The sequence below is a fragment of the Balaenoptera musculus genome, chromosome 15 (genome assembly GCF_009873245.2).
Source record: "Balaenoptera musculus isolate JJ_BM4_2016_0621 chromosome 15, mBalMus1.pri.v3, whole genome shotgun sequence".
NCBI lineage: Eukaryota > Metazoa > Chordata > Mammalia > Artiodactyla > Balaenopteridae > Balaenoptera > Balaenoptera musculus.
In genome coordinates, this window is record NC_045799.1 from 73,003,238 (window position 1) to 73,009,607 (window position 6,370).

Sequence of the window (6,370 nt, forward strand, 5' to 3'; positions counted from 1 at the left end):
TTACATGTTTGCGATCTCTTTTTAATGACTGGTGCTGAGAATGACCCTGTCACTCTTGAAAGATAGATAGCTTGTCCCAGTTCAATGGGCATATGTGCGTCTACAGAGTAAAATATTAAATAGGCTCATCGGCCGCTCTTTATGGCCACTTGGTAGGTGTTATGAGGAATGGGTGTTTGGGTACCAGTGCATGATGGCCTGATGTTTGGGGGCTGGGACTGCCAGTGGAAGAACAGGCTGTGCTCCTTGATGGGGTACTTACCCTCCTGGGTGTTGAGTTCCTTAACCTATAAAATGGGGAGGTTGAATCCAATAGCCTTTAAGGTCCCTTCAGCTCTGAATTTCTGTAACTGGCTCTTCATGGTGGCACAGGAAGCAGTGGGAGAGAGAGGGTATAGCAAGCTTTGGCACAGAAAACCTGCAGTTTAGCACCAGCTACTCTACTGATTGATTAGATGGCTCAGAGCATGTTTGCAGCATGTGAATGAAAACTATATGAAACTGCTTTCTAAACTACTTAAAGAAAAATGGTAGAATTACTATTACTAGTAAAGGTAATCTAGCTATTCAGAACTGAAAAAAAATCGCTGCAAACAGGGAATTTTCACTTACAAAATTGCGTGGACTTGTAAATGAAACAAACCCTGCAGAGGTCAGGAATCTTCTATCATACACTGGTGTATTCGGGTCCAGAGAAGCAGAACCAATAGAATATCTAGATATAGATATATTTAGGGGGGGTGAGGAAGGGAAGGACTGGGAGTTTGGGATTAGCAGAGGCAAACTATCATATATAGGATGGCTAAACAACCAGGTCCTACTGTGTAGCACAGGGAACTATATTCAACATCCTGTGACAAACCATAATGAAAAGAATATGAAAAAGAATATATGTGTAACTGAGTCACTCTGCTGTACAGAAGAAATTAACACAACATTGTAAATCAACTACACTTCAATAATTTGTTTTAAAGATATATTTAAGCGGGGATTTATTATAGGAGTTGGCTCATGCCATTATGGAAGCCAACAAGTCCCATAGTCTGCTGTCTGCCAGCTGGAGAACCAAGAAACCCAATGGTAAGATTCTGTCCAAGTCCAAAGGCCTGAGAATCAGGGGGAACTGATGGTGTAACTCCCAGCCCAAGGTCAAAGGCCCAAGAACCAGAAGCTCCAGTATCAGAGCAAAAGGTGGGCATCCTACCTCAAAAAGAGAGTGAATTTGCCCTTCCTTCACCTTTTTGTTCCATTCATGTCCCTGACGAATGGGGTGATGTCCACCCACATTGGGGAGGGTAATGCGCTTTACCTAGTCTATTGAATCACATGCTAATCTCTTCCAGGAAAACCCTCACAGACACACCCAGAAATAAGGTTTTACCATCTGAGCATCCCTTAGGCCAGTCAAGTTGATACATAAAATTAACCATCACACTGGGCTCAAGAGCTTCCCTAAACTGCCTCATCCACCTGACTCCCCGTCCACGGGCCATCCAATATCTGGTGAGAACCGGAGTGTCCAGGTGCCAAACAGAATATGAAAGGATGATATTTTCTTTTAGAAATAGTTCACGTCTCTCTTTCTGTCTTGCTTTCTGTTCAGAAAAGCATAGAGGGGACTTCCCTGGTGGTCCAGTGGTAGAGAATCCACCTTCCGATGCAGGGGACGGGGGTTTGATCCCTGGTCAGGGAACTAAGATCCCACATGCTGCAGGGCAACTAAGGTCACGTGCCTCAACTAGAAAGCCCGCGTGCCGCAACTAAGACCCAACGCAGCCAAAAATAATAAAAATAAATAAATTAATTAAATATTTTTAAAGAAAGAAAAGAAAAGAAAGAAAAGCGTAGAGCAATAAACCAACTCTAAAATGGAGTTAGGGACTTTCCTGGTGGCGCAGTGGTTGAGAATCTGCCTGGCAATGAGGGGGACACGGGTTCGATCCCTGGTCTGGGAGGATCCCACATGCCTCCGAGCAGCTAAGCCAGTGCGCCACAACTACTGAGGCTGCACTCTAGAGTCCGCAAGCCACAACCACTGAGCCCATGCTCCACAACTACTGAAGCCCGCGCGCCTAGAGCCTGTGCTCTGCAACAGAAGCCACCGCAATGAGAAGCCCGCGCACTGCAACGAAGAGTAGCCCCCACTCGCTGCAACTAGAGAAAGCCTGCACGCAGCAACAAAGACTCAATGCAGCCAAAAATAAATACATAAAATAAATAAATTTTAAAAAATAAAAAATAAAATCAGCTCATATAATGAAAAAATAAAAGAGTTCTTTCAGAATACACCCTCCTCTAGAGTTCTGAGGAATTTCTGTCCTAATTAAGTCATTGGGTTTCACAAGGCAGCAAAAAAGCCCCACACTGGGCTTTAGTCTTCATTCAAGTCAACAAACGTTGAGCTTCTGTTATGTGCCAAGCACCAGGCACTTGGAATAACATGAACAAAACATGATCGCTGCCCTTGCAAAGCTTACAGTCCAGTGAGAGGAGACTGGCAATTAAAATAAAAAACCCTGTAAGTTACATGGTATGGTAGAAGTTGATAAATGCTGTAGTGGAAGAAGGCAGAATGGGTAATGGAGATCAGGAATCTGAGGGTGGGTTGGGAGGGGCGGTACGTAATATTATATACGTTTGATCAGAGTTGGCCCTGCTGAAAAGCTGAGATTTAAAATTGAAGGAGCCGGGCTTCCCTGGTGGTGCAGTGGTTGGGATTCCACCTGCCAATGCAGGAGACACAGGTTCGTGCTTTGGTCCGGGAGGATCCCACATGCCGCGGAGCAACTAAGCCCGTGCGGCACAACTACTGAGCCTGCGCTCTAGAGCCTGCGAGCCACAACTACTGAAGCCCACATGCCTAGAGCCCGCGCTCTGCAGCAAGAGAAGCCACCGCAATGGGAAGCCCGCGCACCGCAACGAAGAGTAGCCCGCGCTCGCTGCAACTAGAGAAAAGCCCGCGTGCAGCAACAAAGACCCAACACAGCCAAAAATAAAAACAAATAAATTTTTAAAAAATAAAGTCAGTGGGAAGTGAATGTAGATAGAGAAGAGGACCAAGGTGAGGACGAACCAGGAAGGGAGAGTGAGACACCACCAGGGAAACAGGAAGAAACTCAAGGAAGTGGGATATCATGAAAGCCAAGTGAAGAAAGTCCATCAAGGATGAGATCACTTGTGTCAAATGCTACTGCGAGGCTGGGTTGGATGAAGGCTGACAACGGATCATTAATTTAGCAACACAGTGGTCACCTGGTGACTTTTGACAGGAACATTCTATTAATAAGCTAATTTATCAAATTAACACTTTATTTTAGCAATTCTTGCCCAATTTGTCAAATTCTTTTATTAAACCCCCAGAATAGAACAAATTATATTAATTTGTCCAACTATTAATTTTCCCTGGCAATATTCAAAACTTCCAAACTCACTTTCCATTCATTGGGTATAAGTCTGGTGGTTATTACTTATATAAGCCAAATAATTTTTAATTATAGTTCATGTGATATCAGCCCTACTACTTTTCTTTTTAATTAATTAATTTTATTTTTTTTATTTTTGGCTGTGTTGGGTCTTCGTTGCTGTGCACAGGCTTTCTCTAGTTGTGGTGAGTGGGCTTCTCATTGTGGTGGCTTTTCTTGTTGTGGAGCACAGGCTCTAGGTGCACAGGCTTCAGTAGTTGTGGCTCGCGGGTTCTAGAGCGCAGGCTCACTAGTTGTGGCGCATGGGCTTAGATGCTCCACGGCATGTGGGATCTTCCAGGATCAGGGCTGGAACCTGTGTCCCCTGCATTGGCAGGCGGATTCTCAACCACTGTACCACCAGCGAAACCCACCCCTACTACTTTTTAAAAGCCCTCTTGGAACCACACTTCACTCTCCTCCCAACTAGCACTTGACAGAATCTGCTTCTTTTCCCTTATTCTCACAGCTGCCTGTGAAATATCCTTTTCTTCAGTTCTACATTAAACTTTTAAATTTCTTATTAAATTTATACTCTCAGTTTCTGGCTGAGACATAGCAGATGTTCAATAATATGCTTGATGAGTCGACAGAAGGAAGAGAGGGAGAAAGGGAAGGAAGGGAAAAGGAAAGTATAGAGACTGTCAGTTCTGGGAATTCCCTGGTGGTCCAGTGGTTAAGACTCCGAGCTTCCACTGCAGGGGGCGTGGGTTTGATACCTGGTCGGGGAAACTAAGATCCCAGCTGCTGTTCGGCAAAAAAGAAAAAAAAAAAAAAATCTTTATAGAGACTGTCAGTTCTAACTGGAAAATACATGATACTCTCAGAAAGCAGATACTGCCGTGCCTTTATTCCTACTATTTTCATATTCTAGAAATCCTTAGAAATACATTCTGCCTAGATAAGCTCCATAAAAACAATTTAAAAGGAAGACAATAAACATATACAGAAATATGTTCAGAGTTGGAAACTGTGATAAGCAAAGTACTGAACAGTCCTCTGTTAACTAGTACTAAAACTAGTACTTTTTCCAGAGTTCAGTTAACCGTTAAAAATGAAACCACTGGAGCTTCCCTGGTGGCGCAGTGGTTAAGAATCCGCCTGCCAGTGCAGGGAACACAGGTTCAAGCCTTGGTCGGGGAAGATCCCACATGCCGCAGAGCAGCTAAGCCCGTGCGCCACAACTACTGAGCCTGCGCTCTAGAGCCCGCGAGCCACAACTACTGAAGCCTGCATGCCTAGAGCCGGTGCTCCGCAACAAGAGAAGCCAGCACAATGAGAAGCCCGTGCTCTACGCAACTAGAGAAAGCCCGCGCGCAGCAACGAAGACCCAACGCAGCCGAAAATAAATAGATAAACAAATAAATAAAAAAAAAAAAAATGAAACCACTTGTATTTTTTGCAAAACAGGACTTCCATCGTAGGAAGTAAAATTTCATCTACTGTATTAATACATGTTAACACTTGTGGTCACAGTTCAGGGTGGATTCTCTCGGCCCCAGTAAACTGTTAACACTCTAGTAATGCATAAGATAAGGAATGCTGTGGAAATCACTGGCCTGGGTTCCAGCTCTGAATGTGACCTCGTAGCAGTCATCAACTTCTCTGAGCTTGTTTCCTGTCTGTTAAAAATAGGGCAGTGATATGACCTCAGGCCTATAAGAATCACATGAGGAACATGTGAAAACACCTTGGAAAATGTGAAAATAAGCAGTGTGACTTATGGTCAGATCACTCCCCAAGTTTTCTGAACCTGATCATAAAGATTCTGAGGGTCATAGAGGCAAAAGCCACCATGCCGTGCCATCACTTACTGAGGCCGACCACTTCAATCTCTGGAATCTCTTGCTACACTCCTGCCCCAGGTCTATAATGCTGTCCCCTGCTCTTGGGGATGGCAGCCAAGTGGGCCTCCCTAGATGTCATGGAGAAACACTTGTCTCCCCTGGAAGAGAGAGCGAGAACCCAATTCTCAATTTTTTTTCTTTTTACATAACCCAATGGTCATAATCAGAATGAAAAATGGTGGGTGTCACAAGGATAGGAAGCCACATAACACTGCCACTGCTTTCTGAATCCTGTCCTGGTGTCACCATATACCTAACTCCTGGGAGAGCCTTTCGGTCGCTGTTTCCAGTGAGTCCAGAATTAGAAAAGCATGAAAGAGGTTAGCACAGTTCTTGGGACATTTCAAACTCACCCCTCTGACACAACAAAGAAGGGACTGTCCCTGCTGCTTTTGTGCAGCTTGTGAGAGCTGGGCAGCCTGGGGGCCAGAGGAGGGGCTGTATAATTGGTATAAAAGGTTCTCTGTGGGTATCATGATTCCTCAGCAGATCAGACTCCTCTGAGCCAAATTCAGCACGCACCCCCCCTGTGCAGGCTGCTGCCCAGTGGAGGGCAGGCTCTGAAGGCCTGGCGGTTAGAACGGACGGCACAGCATGGTGGCTTTTGCCTCTATGACCCTCAGAATCTTTATGATCAGGTTCAGAAAACTTGGGGAGTGATCTGACCACAAGTCACACTGCTTATTTTCACATTTTCCAAGGTGTTTTCACATGTTCCTCATGTGATTCTCATAGCCCTGAGGTCAGATATCACTGCCCTATTTTTAACAGACAGGAAACAAGCTCATAGAAGTTAACCTGCCCGCCCGGCTTGCTCCAGCTTATGCACACAGGGTGGTAGCAGGGGCTGAAACAATTTGAAGCACGCTTCACAGGCCTGGCATGCCTGGCCCTGCCCACTTTGCACCACTGAGAGTGCCAACACCGCAAAGCGGCTTCGAAGAGAGCTGCCAGCGAGCACTCCCAGTTATGAAACAACTGCCTTGCTGTCTGGGGTCTCGGTTAAAGGTTGCCAAACTGATTTCATGGCTCTCCTACAGAAACTTTGATCTGGAAGGAAGC